Source organism: Anser brachyrhynchus, assembly GCF_964034855.1.
Source record: "Anser brachyrhynchus genome assembly, chromosome: 4".
Taxonomy (NCBI): domain Eukaryota; kingdom Metazoa; phylum Chordata; class Aves; order Anseriformes; family Anatidae; genus Anser; species Anser brachyrhynchus.
Genome location: NC_137698.1, coordinates 53,062,554 through 53,090,448, shown reverse-complemented (window position 1 = coordinate 53,090,448; position 27,895 = coordinate 53,062,554). Strand labels below are relative to the sequence as shown.

Here is a 27,895-nt window from a genome sequence, read left to right as displayed (position 1 = left end):
CTTGGTTTTGGTTCAGCTTCAAAAGAAAAAAAATCTCACAAGAAAAAATAGCAACCTTAACTGACCAAAAGGAGAATAACAATTTAACTAAAATCAATTTTACATCCAATACTTTAGACAGGGATTTTGAACAGCCTATATTTATATATCGCATGTTCTGCAGAACAAATGTATAATCAGTGAAGCAGTCTATCTATAATTTTCAAATAGTTTTTCTATGTAAGTGTCTCACTTTGTTCAGTGTAGTTCAACTTAGCAGGGACACTTCACTAAATTATTCTGTTCTGCCACATAACTCCAGTACTGGAAGAGACAAGGGACTCCAGAAATGTCATAGACATGCTTTGAAAAAACTTGCAGAAAGAAATAGTGATGGGATAAGCAAACCATAAAAACCTGCCAGACCGAAACAGGTACTACCCTGGGCTTGTCTCAGAATCTGCACGTATGCAGATAATTTAAGTCTTGTTTACACTACAGAACTAAAAAAAAAAAAAAAAAAAAAAGCTTATAACACATCCTAGCACCGAGTCTCATGCAATTTTGCAGATTAGAAGATACATGACACAATTAAACATGCATGCAGGTATATTTTAGTTATTCATGAATAGCTACGTAGAAAGATTAATTTAAAAACTTCACTGCTTTCTCTTAACAGATCTCAACAAAGTACTGGGAAAGGATTTGATAAGAAGTAAGAACAGACTTTTCTCAAGACAATGCAGCTATAAACAAGAGTCAGGAAAACAGATTAATTTAGTGGTCAGATAATCTTTGAAAATCCTTGGATTGACTATGGTATATATCTGACTATGTACTGGCATTTGAAAAAGAAAATGGAAAATTAGATTTTGGCTACAGTACTTGTTTCCTTCTGTTTTTCTTGTAGTCTAAACACGCAAATCCATACAGTGTAGTGGAAATTTAGCAGTCATATTATGTAGCTATTAACACCAGAAAACTTTCTATGACCATGGTACAGCATAAAAAAATAATCAAAATCTACCAACACTTCCTCACGGTGGATCATATATTCTAAATGTAGCTGGTTCTCTGATGCCGTGCCTTGAAGCTGTGAATAAACCCTGATACTTAAAGACAGCAGACTAGATTTAAGCTTTTTGGTAGAAATAATGAGCTAAACTTATCTTCCTTAAAATACTCTATGAAAAACAATTTTGTCACAAGAGCCTGCCTATGTAGGCTTTGCCCTCAATAAAGTCCTGATGCCTGCGGCTACAGATTCACAGCACCTAATTTTGGAATGAAAGGCTGGGAGTATCAGGACACTGCTTTCAAACAGAGTATCAAGGGTTTATTTTTCCCAGCACTCTGAGGCACAGGTCATCTTGATAATCTCTTCTGGTGCCTGAGAGACACAAGAGAAGTTTTCACAGAATGGCCAAGGTTGGAAGGGACCTCTGAAGATCATCAATCCACCCTCCCTGCCAAGCAGGATCATCTAGAGCACATTGCACAGGATGGCATCCAGGCAGGTTTTGAATATTTCCGGAGAAGGAGACTCCACAGCCTCTCTGGGCAACCTGTTCTAGTCCTCTGTCACCCTCAAAGTAAAGAAGTGCCCTCTCATATTCAGCTGGAACTTCCTGTGTTTCAGTTTGTGCTCGTTGCCTTTCATTCTGTTGCTAGGTACAACCGAAAAGAGTCTGGTTCCATCCTCTTGACACCCTCCCTTCAGATATTTATACGTGTATTGATGAGATCAATATCATGCCTTACCTACCCAGGGCAGTAAATTGTTTTCTCCATACAACAACCACATTGTAGATGTTAAAGACAAAACCAGCTCAGAGAGATTTAATTGACACTTGCAGAGCTGAGGTTTGCTGACCAAAGGATGGGTGGCCATGGCAAAGCTAGACCTCATGAAAAAAAAAAAGGGGGGGGGGGGGGGGGAGCTGAGACAAAACTGTACTCTGAACTTTGGTTTCTTGTTTTTCATTATGCAAGAGGAACAGTGGAACAGTGAGAGATGGTCCCTAGCCACTGAAGATGACTTCCAAATATGACATTCTCATTTAGGAATAATAGCACAATCCTTTCCCCAGCATCAGGTTCTTATTTAGCTTTCCAAGGCTTTGGCTAAAACAAAATTGGAGTGTCAAAATGGCAGTGGAGCCTGCTTGCTAAGAGATGGTGCTTAATAATGCCTGAGCCTAAAGACAGCCCAGACAATCAAAGTGGTACATAGGAACCAAAGTGCCACCCCAGGCCTTCTACACTCTGTGCTCTTCTTCCATTTCTCATGCCATGGATGAGCACCACAACATGGAAAGCCTTCTTGCATACAAACACACTTCAACAGTGAGGATTGCCTTGACAGAATTCCCTTCAGGGTCACACAAACAAGGAGATGCTGTGTTTCCACTGATCCTAAGCATAGGTATAATAAGGTTAGAGGATCTAGTTCTTCACATTGTAAAGCCTTTTCAAGTGCTGACTTTGATATATCTGTGCTCTCTGTAGTCATGTGTGGATTTGTAGTGCTCTACAAATAACAATAGAATATGGCAGTGCAAATATTTGACTTAATTTTGCATCCAGTGTGATTTAAGGATGCTGACATACTCAGATATTAATTCCACATACTGTTTGTTTTTTTTTTTTTAATTAGAATTTGCCAACTGCAGTGCATTAAAAACAATCATATATATATATTATTCCAGAAATGTATATAGTCTATATTTTTTAAATCAGTCAATTTTAGCTTATATATAAGGCAACATATTAATTACACTGAGTACCATTTTAAATTTAGTATCACTTTTCAATTATTTTATAATATTATTTTGCATTAATTCATTTTCTAATTTGTAAGAGCTATATTTTTTCAATACTTAAGTTTAGCAAATGTTGATTTGTCAAAGTTGCTTCAAGTGACTGTTGCTGGAAGCCTAGGCAGGTATTCTGAATAAAAAACAAGGAAGGAGGTATGAGTTTCACCTTCCTCAGGAACCAAGAATTTCAAGCATTTGTTCTGAGTTCAGGCTGGTATTGGTAGCTAAGCATATATATTTTCTCCTTTGTCTACTTGCCAATTTAAGTGTCCAGAGTAAACACGGCATGATAAAAATTAATATTTTGCGAGTTTGGAAAAAGTAACACTACTCACTTTTCATTATCACTTTTGTTATCATGCCAATGCTATCATGTATCTCCATTTGATAATTCCTTTGTAATTATAAATATATATATATATATGTATATTGCCAATCAATGTGGTAAACTCCAATGGTTATCTTTCCCTTTTTCAGTAATTCATCCGACCTTGTGGAAGATCCTGCATTTATTTGAATTGTTCTTGGCTGGGATTTTCTCAACTCTATATCCAACAGATCAAAGCTGAACTGATTTCTGCAAGCCTTGTGATCAGAATAAGCCATGAAAAGATAATATAGATATATTTTGAAAAGCAACAACTTTTTTCAAAGACAGAAAAAAAATAAAAATCTCCTATTCATAATTTAGTCTTAGACTGACCCCTGAACCTAGGAAGGGACCTACACCCTTGGGTCTTCAGATTTTGCTTTTGCTTCACCTGTCTCCCTTGAGCTCAAAGAAGATGTTAGCTAAACTTTTCTTGCAGCTTTCTCATACAGCTGGTTTCTCCCCTTCCACCTCCTGGAACAAAAAGGCATGCCAGCTCTGGTGTGCCTGCTGGAATTTCACAGATGTGGGTTTCAATGCCTATTCTGGCTTTCCTGGATGTTAATTGCCCTCATGAAAATTCTCGCAGTACTTTATTATTGGTTGGGCAACACAAAACTATTAATTTAAAATAATTTTACGAATTAGCAGCTTGTTGTAGTCAGTGGAGCTGAGAATTTAAGGTCAAATTATTCATAGAAATAGGTCTCAGTAGAGCTACATTAGGAGAGGATTTGTCTTTTGGTTTTCAGGTAATGTGGTATTTCTGTGAACTTTATAATTGAAGAGGATGCGAACTTGTTACTAAAACACTCTATAGACAAAGTTGCTGTACAAATGCTAATGACTTCACCTCTCTTACCTCTTGTAGAAAAACACTAATGTCTTCTTTTTTATTGTCATAAAACAAAGGTTCCATGAAACTGTCTCATGGTTATGGACTGCAACCTAATAAATTTGAGAATACATGGAGATCGTGTGTATCCTTTAACTTAATATCCATTAAGCTTCTGGTGCAAATTGCATTCCCTACTTTTTTTTTTTCTTTTTTTTTTTTTCTTTTTTTTTTTTTTTCCCTTTGGTATGTATGTGTTATAGTTAAAAATTAGGCAAGCCATTGAAATGATGGTCATGGCTTTGTGAGAAATTTGTCATGCCAAGGTGTGAAGACTCAGCTGAAAACTTAATGATGAATTCCCTGTGGGCTATTCTCTTCCCCTCTCTCCCAAGAGATCTTGATCTTTCATTTTCAAAGATGCGGTATTTTTGTAAAATGTGTAATTAATCAGGGAACACAATGTAATTGAAATACTAATTACAGTTGCTTATTCAGGTACCAACATTTCTGTTACAATATTAGTTGCTTAAATAATTTTGTGACTGTGGATTTTGAATCCACATTAATCCAATTACCTGGAATCAGTTGCAAAATAATTTGATATGGACAGTATCCTAAGCCAAAGCAAATTACAATTAAGGTTAGTGAAACTTCTGGAGGCAAAGGAGCCTTGGAGACAGTATAGCAAATTACAACCCAATTGTATCTGGATTCATGATTTTTCTCCATGATTTTTAAAATGAGTGTTTCACCTTTATTGTTTTTAACCCATCCTTCTTATCACCTGGGACTTGCATGTTTGATTTAAATGTTCTGAGATAACCCCCCATGTTCTAGTATGTGGCTGTAAGATGACCTGAGTTTGATGTCATTATCATAAACCTATATGATAGTTTCTCTGAAAATAATGATTGCTGTTATTTTTTGAGCCTGTTATTTATCCTGTGACGTGTTTCTGTATGTCTGTGGGTACTTCTTGTGCTGAGGTGCTTGGAAGTGATGTGGGATTTGAAAGAAGGAAGGCAAATTGGAGTGTGCCATTAAATTCTTAGGTTGGACACATGTGTGATATTGCCAGCATAAATTGATAGAATGTGCAAGCCTGTGGTGATCATGAAACCTCTTTTTCCTCCAAATCCACCCTTTGGTGGAAATGAGCCCTCTTATATTATGTGCAAATGACCCCTTCTGGAGCACACTTGGCATGGCCCTGCCATATACACAGCAGCTTTGCCAAGCCCACTGCTTTTAAACAGTTCCCCTTCACATTGGCATGTATAAAAATAGGGAGCAGAAGAACCCTTAAGTGTACTCACGACTAAAATAAAATCAAACTGTATCACTGAAAGTAGTTCTCTTGTGGATTACTCCCAGGTAGCTTTTTTCCACCAATGCATTTCTGTGAAGCTTATTTCTTGGCTTACCCACACACCATCTGCCTATTGCTATAGTTGTCTTATGATTATACAGTTCCAGCTCACATGCTGACTGGACAAAAAAGGAAAACAAAGCAGTTTAAAAATCTGTGTGGTACTTTCTGTCCAATGTATTTCTAGTCCAAATATAATGTTTGTTGGATTAGTTGCTTGTGGGTTTTTTTGTTTGTTTTTTACTTGTCATAGTGGAATGGAGTGATCTAGGAATTTCAGGTACCCCCAATTCTACCTGTCTTTGTTTTTACAAGATGAGATGAGAATATATTCCAGCTTTAAGAGTAGGATGGATTTTAACCCTGAGAGTGAGCAAAATCTGATAGGGACATTAATGACAATAAAATAATAATAATAATAATAATAATAATAATAATAATAATAATGGTCAATAGAGTTTGAATACTAATACATGAGATTTAGTTCATCTATAATAAACAAAATGTTCTCTCAGTGGCAACTTGTTGTTAGTGATAATAATTAGTGATGATAATTTGAAATTATAATGTATCATGCCTTTCCTCACAGGACGTCATATTACTCTGAATATTAACTGCTGAAATATTGCATACCCTTGCAGTAAATTAAGTAAAATACACTTTTTTTTTTTTTTTCCCATTTCTCAACTGAAGAAAATATGTCTGATTTTTCTGTAGAGCAGAATACTGTAATTTCCAAAGGCCTAGCACATCTAAATGGTGAGGCTGCAAGACTGAGGAGATCCAAATCTAGAATGAAGATTTTCTGGGCATATAGCTCATGTGTTGATAGAGGTTGCTTTACATTTTTCTCCATTCTGAGTACAGTAGTTCTCTGTGACATGTAAGTCCATGATTCTTTAACATGGACTTTATTCTTTATCCCACTAAAATATTAACCAACAATACTGAGCAATGAGCTACCTTTTGTTTTTTCTTAAAGAAAGATGAACTTCAAGGTTTTCTGATGAGAAGAAATTGTCTGAGAGCTATTGTACTCATCACTGACACAGGTTGCATACAAGAAAAACTCTTTTACTCCCAACTCTGATCTTCGAGTCCAGTCAGGGCTTCTGGGCTCATCTGGTGGTGAAGTCTAATGATGTTTAAATGGGTTTATTCCCAGCTGGCAATAACAACTCATGGATGTGTTTCATAGCAATGTTGTTGTTTAGACTGTTGGACTGTTTTAATCTTAATGAATTTTTAACATTTAATGGTACTCTCTCTTCTCAGTGTGAATGTATTTGAACATGTGGTAGCTGTACAAGTCTCTTTGTTGTTGCTTATATATGTTCTTGGAACTCAAGCTTAGAAATCCTATGAGGCTAGCTCTTAAAATATGCAATAAACAATGATGTTTTGGGTTATTATTTAAATTATTACTATGCAAGCTATTGTACAATTGTTCCTACAAATTCCAAATTGTTTGGAATCAAAGTTAAAAGGACATTTTACAGATTTATTTGGCTGAATTAGGAATTGAGCTTGAAATAGGTTTAAAAATTCTAGCAGTAAGATGTTTAGTAGTGTAATGTGAAAGAAAGCAGTTTACGATGCCACAACTATTCGAATAAATATAGAAACAATCAGCAAGATCGTCTCCCCCACCTCCCCCCAAATAAATACATATATAAAAAGAAAGCCTTATGGGAAGCAGAGGATGTTGCGTTAAGCTTAGATTGATAGCTACAGTCTGAATGAGTCAATATCATTTGCAGGTAGATGACGAGTAAGGAATCCTGTTTAAACCAGTGGTATCAATAACAACCCTGATTTTACTCAGAAGATGAGAGGTCAAATTTAGAGATTTTTGTGAAAATATAATAAATGAAAAAGTTATCTCTTAGGGGCATCTGCAATTTTATTCTCCCTTCATATAATGCAATATTTACAGAATGTCTTCATTATAAGGATATTCATTACTATTATATTCCTCTGAACCTTGACATTACCCTGATTGTAAAAAAAATAATCTTGATGACAGCCATGATTTTGTGATCTCTCTACAATACTAATTTGTAGATTTTCTATTTCCAATCCTCCACCTAGCTAAATACATGTAACTGCAAGGAAAAACATTTTAGGGTAGAAGGAAGAGTATAATGGAAGTCATATTTTGACATGCAAATATAATGGACAAAACATTTCAGAAGTAAATTTTATTTCAGCATTCTAAACAAATATTTTATTTCAGAAGAGTTACAATATTACAAGATGACCTTTAAACAAACAAAAGACATTATTATCTTTTGATTCAAAACATGCAAATTTTTATTTATTTTATTTTATTTTGCTAAGAGGTAGTGCTGCTTATTCAGAAGGTTTTAGTTCTGTATTTATAATGCTTAACAGCTCTAAATCATTCTTGTTAAACAGTCCTTTTCTGAATAAGACAGGCAGCAGGAAAGCATTTTTTAAATCTGTTAAATTTTATCTGAGAGGAATGAAGGGTCATCAGGGTACCTCATAAGGGTAAATTTGAAATATATCTCCAGAGAGCAGAGCGTAATGAACTCATTTCTATAATGGAGTACTATTATACCTTTATATATTTGTACTGTACCTTTCTTTTTGTCTGTAACACTTTTTATTGATAAAAACTTCATAGTTTCTTCGCATATGGTTGTGAAATCACAGTCACAGTGCCTCTTGCTTGATGAGAAGGCAGTGCTTGCTTTGAAATCTGTTCTGTTCTGTGAAATGCAGCTCCATGAGCTTCACAATAGTTTTTAAGTTACAATTTTGTAAATAAAGCACCTTAATGAACACACTTAAAAAGTTAATAGTCTATAACATCGCTTAGAGTATGCATTCATTTTCTTGGTTTGCAAATTATGTCTTCTGTTTTCTATATTTAAAGCAAGCACTCATAACTGCCATTACTGAAGTTCAGGTTAAAATTTCCTACCAATAAAGCAATTTTATCGATTTTTATTGCCACCAATTTATTTATTTATTTATTTATTTATTTTTGCCCATAGAGAACTAATTCCTCATGTCTCCTTAAAACAAAAACAACCATTTTTTGACAGGTGTCATCCTGGCTCTGCCATGCTTCCTCTCCCCCTCCCCCCCCCCCTTTTTTTTTTCTTTTATTATAGATGATGCATTCTGCTTAAAATAATATGTCTGTTATTATTTTGGAAAGTAACTTCCTATTTGTAACATCATCCTTTCTGTAAGTGTTTCACTGGCTTTTAGAGGGCTCATCTCCACACTCTAGGGCTCAGTCAATCAGTAACAATTGTCTGACTCCTGGCTGTTATGTTAGAAAGCAAAACAAAGCACATCATTATAAAGGTAGAAAAGCAATTAGTGACAATTTTCCAATAAAAAGCTCACAGAGAAGGATGAGAAAATACACACCACATTTTTACCTGAATTTACAGTCACCAGAATAATGATTGCAGCTGGGCTTATGGAATAAAATTTAGCAAGATTCTTGACAACTGAGGACAGATCAGCTTGTCACATCCAGAGAGAGATGGAGGTTTTCTCAGATTATTTAGTGATGCCAGATTCAGAAACACATTCTATTAGTCTTTTTCATGGTTTCATGAAAAGTGAAGAATTCTGACAGTTACAAAAATGCTAGGTCACTATCTTAATGCTAAGTGCTTATTTTGAGCAAAACGGTGTTTCCAAAATGCTGAAAAGTATGTTGAGCTGCATGAATGGATCATTTAAAACCCATCTGCATACTTTTAAAGGTACGAAACATTTGCTGTAACCCACTACACTGTTATGAAAGGGTTTTTTGTTCATCTTACTGAATCGTTAAAATGAAAGGCTACCCTAGTAGCTGTTAAACAGACTTTAGCCTAACAGTTTTAATTATGTAATTTAGTTTTCCTTCATAAATTAGTATACCAGTAGATATTTTCCTCATTTATCTGTTATTCAGTTTTCATGGTTTCTCAAGGACTAGCTTATAGTGGAAGTACAGTTAGACTCAGATTTCAAGAATGTGATTATCAGTAGGATCTTGACTATGTGTTATTATTTTTTTCATGAAAAACATATTATTTTTCAACATTTTGTAGAGCACTATAATTTCATTGGGTTGTAGTTATTTCATGTTATTAATAATCTATTTTCACAATAAATAAATAAATAAAGCCTTAATTTTAGAAATGTCCCAGGTGTTAACGCACTTAATTGAATTGAAAAAGGTGTTTGCACTTAATTGAATTGCATTGTCACAGATCAGCAACCCAAGTGCAAAACTTTACAAAGCAAAGAAAATAATGTAATACTTAAAATTGTCTCAAATCTAAAAATAGAATACACCATCAGAGAGCACACCTCCTTGATATGTGCCACATTCATTCCACTTCTAATAAATACTTGATCACAACTTGCGCTAGGTTTTGTTTGTATGGTATCTCCAACAGCTTTTGTATCCAAGAAATAATGCTTATTTAACTTCTATTGTTTGAATATATATATATACATTAAAGAAAATCAGATTCATATGTCAGATATAATGACCAATATTGAGCAATCCCTTACAGATCTACATTTAAATAGCATTTGGATCAATTTTATGAGGTCATTTTGAATAGCAGTGTTCCTGCATGTTGAATATAAACCTTATTCTGAGCATGATTTATAGAATTTTTAAGCATTTTGAAACTCTGTTTTAGGAAATATTTAATAAATTAACTATTTGTAGGTTTGGGGGAAGAACAGTTCTGTAACACATGAATTCAGTTATGAAATTTCTAGAAAATACATGCAAGTGTTCTCATTGTTGTGACCATAGAGATTGTATTAAATTCTTAAAAAGATTTTTTTTTTTTAAACAGAAAAGATTCACAGAGCACTGCTAAAACTTTTCTTTAAATTGTCATTAAGCACAGTAAGTATCCCACATTAAGATACTACTGACTCATCAGAACATTTCAGGTAACTTCCTAAGTGAAGTTTGGCCAAGATACTCATTGGATTCCAGCAATGTTTTTATCTTTTTTTGAATTAGCATTTCAGCATGCTCTAAACCTTGTTAAGTGCACCAAAACTTCCTACCACAAATGCAGAAGCAAATAACTTTTTAAAATATAGTATGCATTTTAGAAGACCCATACTTATTACCATTGTTAAATTATTGAAAGCCTTTGCAAGTTTTTCTTCAGTGTTTGTAATGGATAAAGGACAAAAAATCAGAGTCTGTGTTGTTTCAAATTGATCGTTTAAAATCAAAATAACTAAAAAATGGGTCACAATATTAGAAAGAGACTGGTAGCCTGCTGTGTTATAGCTGTATTTTCTACATCGAAGTTATTATTTCTCAGCTGCCCTTCTAGCTTTATGAAACCCATGAGCATGAAACCCATTAAAACTTTCAAGGCATACATAAAAGTATGGAATCCTACACTAATAACATTTTTGTGCAGCTGATGCTTAGGAAAGCTTCAAGTTTTGCCAATGACAATATAAAACATTCACAAATAACACTCACCCCAAATGCCAGATCTCTGATTTGACAGTTCTAGTTTATCATTTTCCTATTACAACATGACAAACAACTTTGGTCATTTTCAGTATTTCCTTTTTTCTCTTTTGGGTTTGCATTCTGTTTCCCAAAGACTATTTCTGAAGTTGTCAGCCAACCCTGATAAAAATGAGAAAGAAAATATATATTAACTTTAAACAAGCTACCAGTGCTGTGCATCTCTGCACCTCCAGTTGTTGTGAGTCATTGTGCTATTCCTGGGTGACTGTCACATTTACACTCCAAACAGTCCCTTGATTATGCTGCAATTGATTTATATTGTTTTATACAATCGCAAAAAAATGATTTTCCAGGTCTTTTTACAGTTTCAAAAGGAGTTCTGATTAATCTGATAATAAAAGTTATCCAATAACAAAGATTGTTTAAATATCTTCTGCAAAAGGAAAATGTGGAAGAAGGAAAACAAAACAAATCTGAAGGCAAGTAGCTTTTTCTCCTATTCTTTTCTCAACAATTTCTGAAGGTAAATTTTGAGGTAGTACAACTGTAAATTTTTTTTTCCTTTTTTTTTTTTTTGCATTTAGTAATTTAAGCAAATCAGTATAGAACTTCTGAACTTGAATTTATCCTAGATGTTAGAATTGAGGAAATTGGAAGATGTAAACCATGAGTTCAAATGTGTATCTCATTTTCTGCTTAGAAAATTAAAATGGGATCCTTCTTTTGAAGATCTGCTGCTGAGCTACTAGCACCAGCTCTTCCCCATGATGCACATAAATCTGGTCTCCACACCAAAAGATTAGATTTTTGTCATTACTTTCATTCTCTTTATATCAATTACTCCTTTAGAGTGTCTAGGACAGCTTAAGCATAATTTCTCTCTTGTAGGGCAAAGGCCTTCAGAGCTGACCGTATTTTGAGCAAACTTGATGATCTCTAGAAATCCCTTTCCAGCTTAAATTATTTTCTGACTCAAAGCACAAAGATGTAGTCTGTACCTGAAGTATTTTGCTATTGAAAATGCCTTTTCTTAGTGAGTATAACTATCCTTGCCTTTCCTTTATTACTGAGACATCTTTCTCTTTCAATTCCTTTCCCACCTGTTCTTTGATACAAAGAAGTATCCGTAACAAAGTAAATTACACAAATATATGGTCAATGCTAGGATTTATTCATTTGACAGAATTAATTAGATAATTAACCTTAATGAAAACTTTGTACTTAGGCATATCACAGCTACAACATTTCTTATCTATTCTAACCAGGTTACTGAAGGTCATTATCAAATACGTCACTGAGTACAAATTGTAAGGAAATGGTAACGTGTTAAAAGTTTTCCTTCCTTCCTTCCTTCCTTGCTTCCTTCTTAATCTGTAAGCCTCTCTAGATTGATCTATTTATGTCCTGTTACTTCTGTTGTTGTTTTTTTTTTTTTATTTAATTTTCTTTATGCTAATTATTTTCTTACTCTTTCTGCTTTATTTCAAAAATTTCTATATTTACTTCCATCCCACTGAACTCACTATAGCATATTTCAGGTCTGGGTACTCTGGTACCTATTGTGTTAGACCATGTCTGTGTAGAGATAAAAGAAGAGTACCACTCTGCTTCTAGGACATTGTTCTGAAAGTAGTACCATTTTGAAGTAGCTGGCCTACAACGCAAATATAGATAGAAAGTCACATAAAGCAGTTTGAAGTGAACTTTGTTGAAAACGAGGGTATTAAAGGAAAGAATATTATGATAACCTTGATTTTCATTGAACACAGCTTTTTGTAGACTGCTCTCACCTGTTCTTTTAATTTCAATATAAACAAAATCTTTGATGAATTTTTATATAAATAAAACTATTTTTCTTGTATTTAGATTCTTTCTCTTTCTTTCTTTCTCTCTTTCTCTTTCTTTCTCTCCTTCCTCTTTTTTTTTTCCGAAACACTGAAGCGACTCTTGCAATTATTTATAACTTGTTCGCCTTCATTTAAAGCCATGTTTATCTTATTTTTTTCTAATATTCTTCTTTTTAAAAGATTATTAAAAAAATACATTTTAAAATATTCTCCTTAAAGTCATGGATACTATACCCACTTAATATACTATATAAATCAAAATGTTTGAAATAATATATCAGATTTGGCAAAATACATCGATTTTAAAGTCTTTGTATCAGGCTGCGTACACAGAAGTTCAGCAAACTGGCAATCAAGAAGAACAAATTTGGGATTAAAGACTATAGCTTTGTGGAAACACAGGGACAAAAACTATTATTTTTCAGAATTGTTTGAAATCATAGAGAGTAACTGTTGCATGAAATCTTAGTATCATGTAACTCTTAATGAATAGACAGGGTATCATTTTGAGGAAAAAATGGTTTGTCTCATGCCTCTAAGGCACCAGATACAGAAGGTCGTTTAATGTATTCTCCATTGACCTTTAGAGATCGTTCCACATGACAGTAAAAAAAAAAAAAAGACATTTTTTAGAAGTTCTAACTATTTTATAACACCTTTTTATTACATCCATTTATAGTTCTCAATTCTATTCCCCAAAATCATTCCACATTAAATTGTTCTTGCTCCTCTTTTTCTGTAAGTGATAAAATAAGACTACAACTAAACTAGGGACCCAGGAGTGCTTCTCATGCCCTGAGTGCAATGTGAATACTCAGCTGCAACTCGCTTCTTCCCAGAATGATATCTGGGCAAAAATGATCCTTCCTTCACATCTTGTTTTCCATGATTGAATGCATAGACCAGAATGGAGCCGTAATATAATACAGCCATATCCCCATCTGCACAGCTACTGAAGTCCCTTTTAGCTGTCAATCAGCTACACATACCTACCTAACCTCCAAATATGAAAGTTCCCAAATTCCCAAGCATTTGTAGTCTCAAACATGCCCCAAAACAGTTTTTTTCATTTTATATTTCTTGTTACAAACTGCTTCTGTGATTGTGGCACCAGACTTGTAGGTAGTGGGATGGATGTACTCCATGTTCACTGAAGTATTTTTGCAAAAGAGACCTGAAATGCAGTGCCCACAGGTATTTTGCCTAATTGTTTATCAAACTAGTGACTAATCTGGCATTACTTCTAAGTTCAGGTCAACAAGAATATTGATTCCTCTACAATAATTAGCTCCAATTTATTTTTCACAGAATACATTTCTAGTCTTTGTCATTTATCTCTGTCATTTCTTTGTCTGGTTGAGTGTTTAATTTCCAGTTTTAAGGCCACAAGAATCCTTATTTAATTTTTCTTCTCTCTCCAAATATTGCATGTTTTATGAAACAATTGCATCTTTATTTCTATAGACCCATGGTAGCAGAAATAAATGCTCTGATTATTCAGTTTCTTAAAAATTGTAATTCAATAGTGCCTTTGTCAGCCATGCAATGTGATCACAGAATTGCTGTTCTATATAGTAAACAGTATACATTGTGACTTTCACTCTGCTTAGACAAATATGATATTTTCATTGGAATTTAGTGAAGTATAGGGAAACCACATGTCCATATGTCTGTGTAAATCACAATCAAAATAGAGAAGATACACAGTCTGACTCACACCCCTGTGCAACAATTCATTACAAATTAACATGGACATTCATTTTCATTTTCTTCTGCTTAAGCAATACATACTTAGTGACTCAAAAACCAACTAGATTACCACGGAGTTAAAGAATTTTCCACTCTGTTTAACGCAACCTTTTGGATGGCAGGAAATGCAGCCACCTAAGAGAATATTTCTTGAGGATTAAAGTAATTTCACTGTTCACCCTGAATAATATATTAAATGCGTGTAATTAGGAAAATAAATAAATAAAAAAGCTTTAATCACACACATAATTTATAATCTATTAAATGCATTTTGATTTCTTTCAGTAAAATAAGAGCAATAATTTTAATTGTGTTTTTGGTTCTATGAGATGATAGGAAAAGAAGGAATGTATAACTATTCAGCTTACTTCTTGGCTACTTATTAAACTCTTCCATTATTATCATTCTTCTTTATTATTGGTATTCCTCTTTTGGAAAAACAAAAACAAAACCAACAATGAAATACATGGGTTGGAATCTATTGCATTACTTACCATTTGCAATGAGCATTATTGTATAAGCAGTAGTTCCAATTCTCTACCAAATTAAATCTGGATTTGCAAATCAAAGTTTATTTTGACTGACTATGGGCAAAAGTGGTCAGGATATATTTGTGTATATTACCTGCATCTGTGTAACACCCACATGTACTTTGACACACCTGCTGCTTTCAGCTCCAGCAGTTCAGTAGAAAATGCTCTCCTTAAATCTCAAAGTTGTATCAAATTCTTTCACATAAAATTGTATTTATTTTTGTGTCTTGCACACATGTTGTGAGTAGAAATGCAAAAGAGGATGAAGAGGAAAGGAGAGATAGAGAGATGTGAAGGAGTAAAAGATAGCACAAATAATATAAATAACTCAAAAAAAATTTCCTGGAACTGACTTGTATGAGCTCAGGTGTGAGCATTAGTCACTTCAAGCTGAATCTTAGGGGGCCCAGGAAGGAACAAGCATTATAAGCATTTTCTTCAGCTGCAATTTACATACATTTACTTTTTTTTTTCTTTTCTTTCTTCTTTTTGGCTGCACAATTATTTCTTACAATTGGCCTATGAGTTAGACGTTTTGCCACAGTTGGATTCCAGCAGTCATATCAGAGTTATTGTGAAATAAAAGGTAATTTTGTGTCAGTAAGTGGGTGTGAGCCTAAGGGAGTCTGACTGAAGCTAAATGAGTAATTGAGCCTGTGAAAGTTGGAGCAAGTGTGATGTGCATTCAAAAGTCTTCAAAAAGAGATTCTTCATCTTTCTGTCCCTTCTGCCCTTAGAAGGCCATGGCATGGGCAGGATACTTTGGTTTGTTTGTTCAATGAAATACTGTTCCAATTCTAAACGTCAAACACATTTGATTATCAAATGCCAAACCATCAAAATATATTTGATTAGCAACTGAAGAACTTCATAAAATGTGAACTCTTGAAATCCAGTGGCTGAAGATCTCCTACAGAATATACTGAAGGGAATGAGAAGAATGAGGAAACAACAACAACAAAAACTATGAAAAAATGACTGGTTTTGGTGAGGTGATGGAAAAGTCTGGAAAAGATGGAAGTCTTCCAGATGGAAGTCTGGAAAATTTTGGGACCAGCAGTAAACTGAATTATTATGTCATAAATAAAACAATTAAAATAATAGGATTGGAAAAAGAAATGTTTTCTGGATTAAAATAATTCCATACTTCCACCATTCCAGAACTCCTCCACAGCACAGTGTAGTCCTGTAAAATGACATCTGTGTTACAGTAAAAGTGCATAATTTACTCATTATATTTTGTTACAGAGCAGATCCTTTGACTAGTCTGGTTACAGTATTACATTAAATATGTATATATACACTGTACAGGCTACGAATCTAACAGGTGTTCATTTCAACAGAAAATCAAAACAAAATATGATTAAGGAATTAGTAATGAACAAATCAATTCAGATCAGCAGATGACCGATGAGTTTCAGAACTGTTTTGGAATTTATGATGTATCCCTCAAAAGAATGAAAATTGCCTTTTCCACCAAATACTGCTTTAATATAGTTCAGGAATGATTACAATAAGAAGGCCTCACCACAGACTCTGTTTTTCAGAAAAATAATTAATTAATTAATTAATTAAATAAGTTTAATATAAATTAAGGGAGAGTGTTTTTTAAAAAAAAAAAAAAAAAAAAAAAGGACAACTTCCATTCCAAAGTCTCTGAAACTTTTGGAGTGCAATTAATCACAATTTACATAGCTTCTATAAACTAAACTAGCAATTTTAATACTTATCTATTTGTTATTAGCTGCAGCTAGATAATCAAACAAAAAAGATAATTATTCAACATTTTCACTTATTGGTTATTTTTGTGCTTCCTATATTGCCAAGCAATTAGGACAGAAATATTGCTTTGCTTTATGTTCCTTTCAGTGCTAGAATATGGTGCATGCTGGACTAGCATTTGCATTAAAAAAAATGTTGGAAATTTTAGAATTGTGTTGCATAAAGTTTGGTCTATAATTTTCACTGGAATACAGAATGTATTAAAAAACTCACGTACCTGTTTTCAGGTATAGATAGATACCTAACTGAATAGTGTGAACATGTGCATAACCAATCATAAGAAGTGTATGTAACAGTTTGGAGGGAATCTCTCAGCTACTGCAGGGTCCATATTTTAGGAAATATTAATGTTGAGACTAATGATGACTATATCCTAGCATTCAGTTGAACTAAGCTGGAACTTGGAGAACCACAAACCTAATTCAAATACTCACTTACCTCCCATTATAGGTCTAAATAAGCCAAGGATCCATGAAGTAAAATACATGAATGGTATATGTTACTTAATTTTGTTTTGCAGACAGTTAGAAACCATGTTGTGATTTTTATTGGAAAGCAGTAATTTGTGTTTTAAAAGCTGTAGCTACGAACTTTGTATCCCAGCTGTTGCATAGGTAACATTTGCTGCTCGTCCATCAACATATACTCTGCTTTGCTTACTGCTCTACTGTCCTATTAATGGAAACTTAAGTAATGAATTTGGTGTTAATCTGAGACTGGGGTTAGGAAGGTCAGGAATCTCCAGCTAATGGGAATGACAAACTTTAAGGAAGAGCAAGCAACTGATTAGTCGAGTTGGAGACGATTTCAAACACTGTATAAGAATTTTGAGTTGATACTAAGACTAGAAATTGTAGCTTTGACTTCACTGAGTCTAAGATTCTACACTGCGTTTCTGCCTGAGTGCAGCCAGTCATACTGATTTTGAGTGGAATTTGGCTAGTTCTGCATTCCTGGTATGTAACATTCTGACTTTTTTTTTTTTAATATATATATATGTGTGTATATATATATATATATATTTTTTTTTTTTTTCCAATCATATGTAATGCTTGTCTGTAGAAATCAAAATTTCTGTATGGAACCATAGCCATATTTTTTATCATAGATTTATCTTTTGGATTGAATTTAGTATTTAACAGTTAATTTCAGGTTCGTTAGGAAGACAGTGAAATGTTATTACTTTTATCAGTCTCTGTTCTTTCATGAGTGATTACTCTGTAACTCATTTGGTGATTCATTTTCACTGTTATTTTTCATTGCCTTTCTTTGAATTTTATTTATTTTTATTTTGCTTTAGGGCAGAGAGTTAAGGCAAAGTAATCATAAGATAAAATAAAGACTGTTCTCTGCTATCTTCTTTCAGCTGAGATTAAACAATTTGTGTTGATTGACAGAATGGATTTTTCATTGAGTGCAGTGTGCTTCTTCTTGAGACTGCTTTTAAACCCAGAATATTTTTATGTTATCAAAATAATGTCAACTGAAACAAAGCTTCAGAACTTTGTAAAAAAAGGAATAGCACTTAATGAGTTCTCTCTCATAAAAAAGAAAAAAAAGTATATAAAATAGTGTTATAGATATAATATGTACATTTTTGATCAATAAATTCGATCAATAAAAGTTTGTTCATCCTAGAGAAGAATAAGCTAATAGGGTTTGGAGGAGTTTAACTACTGTTTTCATGACCTAGGGAGGATTACAGGACCATTCTCTTCTCAAATGTTCACAGCAGAAGGACAAGAGGCAACAACTGCAATTTGCAGCAAGGGGAATTCTAAATATATATAAAGGGGAAAAAAAAGAAAAAAGAAAAAAAAAGTCTGCAAAAGAAAGGTTATAACAGTAAAAAATTTCTCTGATGGCACCAGCCTCTGAGCCATGTGTTTATCAGGTGGGCTTTCTGGGTCCTCTCTGTACCCATCCCTGCCACTGAAGGGATAGAGGAAAACACCACCTGTACTCCCGCTCCATCTACTAACTGCCTCAGTCCCCTGAAGTCCCTTTTGATAGCCTTCAGGCTTTTCTCAGCAATTTCATTGCTGCCAGCCTGGTCTATCAATAGAGGACAGTAATCAGAGTGGTGAAACAGGTTGAGAAGGTTTCTGGCAATATCCCTGACCCAGGCCCCAGGGAGGCAGCAGACTTCCCTATGGGTAGGGTCAGGCCGAGATATAGGGCCTTCTGTTCCCCTGAGAAGGGAGTCACCTACAACGATCACCCTTCTTTCTTTCTTGGTGCAGGCAGTCTTGAGGCGTGGAGTCAACTTCTTTGCCCTAGGCAACCTTCTGGGTGGACTTTTGACCACATCCTCACCCACCAGTCTCTCAAGCTCCAAGGCCTCTTACCTGTTGTGTAAGGGCACCTGGGAAGGTGAGGCTGGTAGGGAGGGAGACTCCCTGTGACTCCGAGCAGGGACCTGTTTCCATTCCTCCTCATCTCCTAGTTCCCCTCCCTCTGCCTCACAGTGACAGGGCAGGGGGTCCACCACTATTTGGGGTGTCTCACCCTGGTGCCTTTCTTTCAGGCCTGGCAGGGAGCTGCTCCACCGGTCTATCTCCTGTTCACACTCGCTGATAGCACTTAACCTCTCCACTTCACACACATGGTGTCTCTGACACCCTCTGATGGCAGCAACAGGCTGAGGCACTCCCTGCATCCAGAGACCTGAACTGCCGCATTTCTGACCAGGCAGTCAGCCTGGGTCACCACAGACTTTCTGTAAAGAGCTTTCTGCCTAGTGCAGGCCATGGCTGGTTTAGCTACAGGTAGGTGAGCTGTTCTCCTGAGTGGGGAGGGACACTGCCCTGGCCAAGAGCGCGCTGCCCTGACTGATGCGCCGTGCCCTGTTTGCCCGCTCTGTTCCCCGAACTCCAGGCCGCTCGGGCTCCCTAGGGGCTGCCTTTGAAGGGGAGGCAGGGAACAGACACAGCTCCTGGCTCCTGGCAACAACATGCCTCACAACGGCTGCCGGGGCCTGGAGGCCTACTCGGCTGCCTTGAGGGGCCTTGAAGAAGGAAAAAACCCTCACACAGCGAGATCCCCCCACTCTGCTAAAGAATGTCTGCCCCAGAGCTGATTGCCTCAGTGATCACATTATGAACTGTCACACTGCTGAGAAAAAAATATAATAGTACTAAGAGAACAATATGACCATGAAATGATCACTGAACCCAACTTCAGGAATAAAGCATGTGGAAAGTAAAAATTTGATCAGATTTCGACGGACAAATAAAACTGAAGACTAAGTATGCAAGGACAAAATTAGACAAGCCATGGGAAAGAAATACGGACAACTCTCCAGGCATGTCACATGAGAAAGTAAATAGCTAGGCAAGCACTGTAGGAGTCTAGGAAAATATCCCTCGACAATCACCATGTTTGGTATTATTTTTCAAGAGTTTACAGGAAAATACAAAGCACGATCATGTGGCTAATGAAATTGCTACCATTGACACTGGGAAGATTTTCTCCAGACATAGTGTACGAACAGGTTAAAGCATATTTAGAAAAAAAAAAACAACTACATTTTATATTGCCAGGGTCAGAATAAATTCTCGGTGCTAAAAAAAAAGAATAAATAATTATCCTAATGGTAGTCTTTGAGTGCTCAGGTTCAATTTTGCAGAACATTTGCTTAGTTTCTTGTTCTTCATTTATGCAGCTGATTTTCATTTAGACTTTTCCACTTATTCCATTGCACTGCATTTTCAGTTCAGTTTACTCTAAAAGAGGAGTAGTGATTTAAGAAATGGTTGCTGGTAAGTGATTGTAATGCCTACCTTCAAAAAGGAAGAAAAAAGGAGACTGAGGTAATTATGGATGGAGTGTTTAGCTTGAATTCCTAGAAAATGGACAAGAACAATGTCTAAGCACCTAAAAGAAAACAGCTTAGATGAGTAACTGCTAACCTGGACTTGTTATGAACAATTTGTGTTGAACAGACCCAATTTTCTTCTTTAAAAAAAAGTACCAGAGCTGTACGTAAAAAGGGATGTATCCCGATGTTAGTACGGATTTTGCCAGTCACACTCTGACATGACATTCTCATAAGTAGACTGAGGAGGCACTGAGAAGTAATAAGCCACTATAGAAAAACAAATCTCAAATACATAACTGGTTGGAAAACTACTCAGAAGTGGGTTACAGTGAAAATGAAAGTGTAAAGAATAGACAGTCCAAGTTCACCTCTGATTCCATTGCCACTAATAGTTTCATTATTAAACTGAATGATTGAACAGAGAGTATGTGCATTATATTTACAGCTGCTGTTGGAAAGAATGGGAAGTATTTGAAGAACGGGAAGCATAAATGCCTAGAAAAGAACTCAAAGCACTCTTAAACCTGAAAGGATGCGGAACTCAGAATTCAGTTGAAACGGACAAGTTGAAAATTCTACATTTAAACCAGAATGATCAACTACATAAATAGAGACTAGGGAACTGGATAAATCATTAGGATGCAGAACAAAATCTGAGTGTGGTTGACTTCAGTCTAAACGTAAATACAAAATGTATGCTATTGCCAATGGAGGGCACACACTTTTTCCTCTAAGCAGGAGAATAACCAATAAAATATATGCAGGAAATACAATATTATTCTCAGCTTTGCTAAAGTTTTGGTGAATATTGTGTCCAGGTTCTGACACTGCACAACAAAAAAGGCATGGACTAAATGATAAAACCATAGAAGAGACCATAAGAGTGTTTTGAAAGAGATCATGTATGAGGAAAGAGTACCGGTATTGCTTAGCTGTAAGAACAGATGTTTCAAAGGTGATACAGTAACCTTTGTAAGGATATGTAGAAGGAGAATGTCTGCTCCTCCAAAGTCAAGGACCTTTTCAAATTCAGTAAGGGATAATAAGAAATGGAGGTAGTGATAGAACTCAAGTCTGGTCGGTCACATTAATTTATGAGAGTATGTGAGAAAATAGGAACATTTATTCCAGCAGGATAATCTGATGGAGGATTTCCAAGCTGGGAGACAATGACCAGATAAAAACCTCCCAGTCGCACTAATTGGCAGGCTAGCAAGCTACAGGCACCACTTCTAGCAAGAATGAGACCTGAAGCTGATGAGACTGTAAATCAAGGGGCCCTAGATTAGGAGGATGCAGGAAACTGCAGAGCTTTGTAAACCCATGGGGGACATGTAGATGAAAGAGGAACAAGAAGGGAGGTAGAAAAGTATATAAAAGGACCTGTTGTGTAAAATGGTGCCAGTCAGGACACTTGTCTGCCAGAGCCCTGCAACCGATCACTACAGTCTGATCTACCTTCTTATATTTTCTCATTAAATCTTTTATTAACTCTGTCTTTTTGTGTATTAATGCTCTCTCTCCCATGTGTATGTGACTGCAAGGAGTGCATGCCCACTACTGGCAAGACCAGTACACATACATGTGAGTGAAGCTTGTGCCAGCTACTGGAATCAGGCCAGGGATGTAGGCACCTGCAACCTGTGGTGCCAGCTACTGGAGCGAGTGGGGTCCTAGCGTCATCTACTGGAGCTTGTGGTGGTCTTCTACCCACAGCCTCTGGGGTGGGAGCAGTTTGTGTTCCCAAACTAGCTACTGAGGGGGACCAGCATGAGTGAGGTGTGTATGGAGCTCTGTACCAGTGGCTGGAGTGAGGAAAGAAGCAGGTACATTCCCCCGCCTGGGTGGAGCCCCTCGGTTCCTGGGCACTTGGCTGGACCCCAGGGACAAAACAGGAGTGGTCTTGGACCAGAGTGGCTAAAGGAGGAGCCTGTGCCTCTTTATTTCACTTAATAACCCTCTTTAAATATGCAGAAGATAACTGTAAAGAGACATAAAACCAATTCCTTGCCATATGAAAGACGATAAAACAAGCTGAAGCTTCCATCTAAACGAGTTAGAGTCAGGTAAGACATTAAGAAAATTGTCTAATATTATGGATAGTGAAGCATCAAAATAGATTACATGACAGGGGCATGGAGTCTGTATTTGGAAGTCTTAGACAAGTATCTGTTAAGAATAGTACCTAATGATAACGCGAGCACAATTGCAAGATGGTATGCTATTTCCATTTTGTATGCATGCACTGACACTGCACTGGGGAAAGAAGACTGACTAGATGACCTTTGGAAGATCCTTCCTATCCACATTTTTGGTTATACAAGAAACAAAAGTAGCAAAGGAATCTTTTATATCTTTTATTTCAATTTATCTACAACTAATTGCTTTTTTTTTTTTTTTTTTGAAACAGGATTCTGTGAAGTATTATAACACTAACAGTGTATGATGCTGAAAGTTCAGTAGCAAGGATTTTTTGAAGAACCTGTCATCTTCTACCTGTAGAATAGTAAAACCAAACATGCGTAAGTCCCATTAGTCTGACCTTACTACCACATGAGCTTTTAGAACAAATTCTGAAGGGAAGCTCAAGGGTGTAGCGATCGGAGGAAAATGTGATAAAATGCCACAAAGTCCTGTTGCAGGTAGCTTGTGTCAGACAAATGTAGATGGATTTAAATTTGCTGAACTTAATATATCTGCAGTCTGTCTGTGAAAACATTTGATATGGTGATTCACAAGGACATAATTTAAGATGAAGTAGGCATACAAGAAATGTAAAATGGATACAGTTTGCCCTCCGTTCTGTAAATTATATTGGCAAAACTAGAAGACAAATTCCACTTTTGGTGAGAAAAAGTTCTTGTTTTGTTCAACTAAAAAAGAAAATGGTCATGAATGTCAAAAAAAATCTGTTCAGAAATTTTAGAAAAAGGACATTGCTAACTCATTCAGGAGCTGCATTTAAAAACAAACACAAAAATTCAACAGAAAACAAAACAGATAAACAGTAGAAATATATATATATATATATGTATTCCTGTCCAGTTCCAAGAGGCGCTTTATCTAGTAAACTAGTTGTGTGGGAGAAGACTTGAAGGAGGGAAAGACGTGAAAAGTATAAGATACAAGTAATATTTAGGCATTAGTAAAACATGGCATAAGGAAATGTCTAAACTGCACTGTTAGAACTAATACGTTAAACTTCTGTTCTGGAGGTATCTTATGGAAATGTTCTTTTTTTTTTCTTTTTTTCTTTTTTTTTTTTTTTCCTTTTCAGAATTTAGAGAAACGAACAAGCTATATCGACTGGTGTGCATTTCCTACTGTCTTTCAAACCCTGAGAAAATTTGAAAAATATCCTGGAGAGATGTTAGAGATTATCTTAATAAGAAAATAAATCTGTCTTTCTAAATAAAAGACTTATATGTGGGGAAAATCATATATACTTCTCTGATTTGCTTCCTAATGCTAGAGAATTATTAGAGGCTGAGGAAGGAGGGAGGAAGCATGGGTCATTGAATACTAAAGGAAATAAAGTGTTTGAGTGCCTTTCAGGGTCTGCTATATATATGGCATAATATATCATAAACTTAGCTTTGGGATATGTTTTCTCAGACATTCCTTCTTAAAAAATATATATATATATATATAAAAAAAATCAAAGTAAATCTTTGTTAAAACTAGCTGGCTATGGTTCACTTTATCAGCTCATGTATGAGTTAAAAAAACTGCCAGTGGGCTGAACTGCATCTGAACTTTCTGAGGTTCATCATAGCGAAAAATCAGTGCAATCTTAAACACTGGTGAGAAAAATCTTCACATGAGAGAGGCAATGTTTGGAGTCTGCAGATCTGAGTTGAAAGTTCTAGTTTTGGGTTGATAGCCCCATAGCCACTATGCAGTCCTCCCACCAATTTAAGTGAGGCTAGATTGAATTAAAGTGGACTCACTTACATGAAACTAAAGAGAAAGGCTGAGAAAGAGATGTTTTTCCTCTTAGCTTCCTATATGTCTTGTGACAGGGAGCTGCTGCTAGCAGATCACTTTTTATTTATCTTCCAGGAACACTTTCTGTAGGCTTGTCTGTGTCTTCATGGACAAGGTACTGGGCAAGCACCTTAGATTTCCCAGTTTCTAATATTCGAGTTCCCTAAATTTTGGGACTCTTAGGTTATCAGTTCTAAGGGTTTCCAGGATAATTTCTTATCACCTCTCTAGGAAGTGTACCAAGAAAACATGTAGCTCAGAGGCTATAGATATCCAGCTCTCCAATTTTTCAACATCTTGTGGGAACTGATGAGATGGTCAACCACTGGGATGACCATGTCATCCATTTTGACTTCCATGGGAAACTTGCATGTGAAGTAAGATATTCTGACATATTCTAATAGCAAAAAATCAGTAACAACAAAATGTAAGATCTAGGCTTTTTATCCAAATTCAGGATGTTATTTATATAAGGTGGACTTTTTTTTTTTTTTTTCATAACGTATATTTAGTTTCCTGGACAGAGCTAAATCAGAGCTAAATAATTCCATCTCTCCCAAATACACGGTATCCTCAAGTGGCAGAGGCTCAGAAAGAAACCTGAAGACACACGAATGTGACAGAGTTTTCCGTGCTGTCTGGAGACCAACAGCAGACATGGAGACAAAGCTTAGGGATGCTCTCCAAAGTTGTTTATTGATTCTTCTGTTGAGTCAAAGAAATGGGGGAACAATATCATAGCTGGGATACAGACAATGGAGAAAATATACACAAGCTAGAGCATGGGACTGGAGGAAAGAAAGAAACCTACTGCTGCAAATTCACACTTCAAACAAACAAACAAAAAATGTGAGGGGAGAAGCCTTTAGGATAACAAGGACAAGGATCTGTTAGAAATACACTATATAATGTGTTTCATTTTTCCAGAGCCTGTAAAATAAAATAGATATCATACCTCTTAGCAGGAGATGTCCAATGATCATAGTTCTAAGGATTTTGTCTAGATTGTTTCTGTAAGTAATGGAATACAAGTTATAGTTCATTTATATATATATATATACATTTTTTTTCTGTCAGAAAAGTATCTTACAGAAGCCAATCAAGTGTTAAGCACTAATGTATTGTCAAGTGGAATAAAAATCCCTTAATTAGCACTTCAAATAACGTAAACAAACTGCACTACATTTCACAGAGTAAAGCAAATAAAAACTTGTTTGATTTGCAGATTCAGATTCGGGCTCATGTAAACTTATATTAAATCATGTGTATCTTGTACAAGTTACAAGCAAGCAAGTTGCAACACATTCCACAAACTAAGATTGGAGAAAAGGAAAACTGAAAAAAAAATTAAGGCTGGAATTTAATCACACTTCACCATTCAGCTCATTTCCACATTTTTTGATATTAGATTGCTAAAAGCAAGCCTTGACAAGCTATACGAGCACTACTGCTGATCCTATTTTATTGTAGAATCATAGAGTGGTTTGGGTTGGAAAGGACCTTTAAGATCATCTAGTTCCAAACCCCTGTCCTGCTCAGGGATTCAGTGGGAATTTTCACCAGTTATGTAAAATATTGATTTTGGTAAAAGAGTGTGAGGTAAATGAACAGTTTGTCAAATGCCAAAAGAGTTCATCATAATTTTCTTCCTTTTTCTTCCCCATGTCAAGACTGTGAAGTATCTCCAAAAACATTTTAAAGTCCATCTATGTTGTGTCTCTCAAAAAACAAATTAAGTGTTCCCCCTGAAGGGCATGAGCCTATACGTTGTCTGGAGCCTATGCAGCAAGCACCTCATACTGAGCTCTTATGCATGCTGGCCCTGCCTTGGCTCTCTGAACTACTTCACTGCTTGGACACCATGCTGAGTAGCTATTTCAAAACCTTCTTTGATTCCTAAGCTCTGCACACATCCCTGCTCTCTTAGCTAGCTCTCTTTTCAAGTTTCCTTTTCTTCAGTCCTCTCCATCAATTACATCAACTTCAACTCTTCATTACACAGCTATCTCTTTGCCTTGTTCCTTGCTCTGGGATACCTCTTCTACTTTGATCACCACATTTACCAGTTTGTTAGACTTTGATCTCCCTTAATTCTCATTTACTTTTGAAATCTAGTTAATCTATCTAATTTATAAGGGAAATCTCATCATTTCAAGCAAGATATGAAGTAGTCAAGCTGAAGCAATCATTTCTCATTTTTTTCTCTTGCCCTGTTTCCATGTTCATTTCTTTTTATGCAGTTTTATACTAGTTTTGATTTGTGGTCACTTCCATGCAACAAATATCTTTTGAGAAAGAGCCTGACTTACTATAGATCACTTGACAAATAGCAGCTATAAGAAGAACACTCTGGAGAATCAAGTTTTCCTTAAATATAGATATTCTCAGGCGCAATTCTTGGGTCACTGTTGTTACCAGATGGGATGTGAGCCATAGCTGGCAGAAAAAGTTCTTTTGCTGTTGAAAGTGATCTTAGTGTGAGGTAAAAGTCCTTCTGTACTTCTTTTTATATTTAGAAAAAAAAATCAAATTAATTTCAACTGTGCATGCATCCTGGAAAAAAAGTAAGTCCAGAGACAGCTGAAAACATTGGTTTTGTTATGGTTTACAAAAACAGTCATAAAATGCAAGGGTGGAAAATTACTATCTGACCCTCACCGTAAAAAAAAAAAAATAAAAAATTGATGGAGATAATTTTCATATTCTCTAATTTGAAAATTTGCAATCTACAATTATGTTGTAGTTGTCACAAAGTCTGAATGATGTACATTTCAGAATTAGAATTTAGAAACAGGTATTCCTACCAGTATTTCTTATAGTAGAATGGCTGTATACTATGACATCATCTTCAGAAAAGGAACGCACATAAGAATTTAATTTTAAAACTGAAATACCTAGGAACTGAGGTTAATAAAGAGCAAGTACTACACTTGAATATTTTTCTATTCATACTTATTATGTATGATTGTTACGGGCAGAAAGTATTGTAAAATATTTTAATTTTTAAATATACAAATTCGTAATGAGCTCTATAAAATGCATCCCCTTATGTCATTAATAGTTTAATTTCCATTGACACAGTAGACCTTTCCAATCATATCCATTTTTAAATACTCAGACTCAGATGATAGATCTATGCAGGCCAGGCTGTGCCTAGAATAAAAATCTGTAATCACTTGCTTTTGTGGATTAAGATAAATGGAAAAACTGTATGCCAAAGACGAGGCAAGTATCTTTGGTACACCTCTATTAACCTCTCAAATTTCTTCAGCTTTTCTGCCTTTTAAAGTGATATAGGATATGTA

General features: G+C 35.5%; 2 long non-coding RNA genes across 2 annotated transcripts; one reads left to right on the top strand and one right to left on the bottom strand.

Moving 5' to 3' along the window:
- Positions 1-5,908: 5,908 nt before the first annotated feature.
- LOC308194798 lies at positions 5,909-27,414 on the bottom strand. The gene is made up of 3 exons (XR_013950875.1): positions 25,546-27,414; positions 10,879-11,031; positions 5,909-8,110 (listed from the first exon to the last, which is right to left on the bottom strand). It is a non-coding gene; the product is annotated as an uncharacterized lncRNA (long non-coding RNA).
- Positions 17,258-24,044, top strand: LOC308194795. The gene is made up of 3 exons (XR_013950872.1): positions 17,258-17,739; positions 23,014-23,245; positions 23,881-24,044. It is a non-coding gene; the product is annotated as an uncharacterized lncRNA (long non-coding RNA).
- Positions 27,415-27,895: the final 481 nt, after the last annotated feature.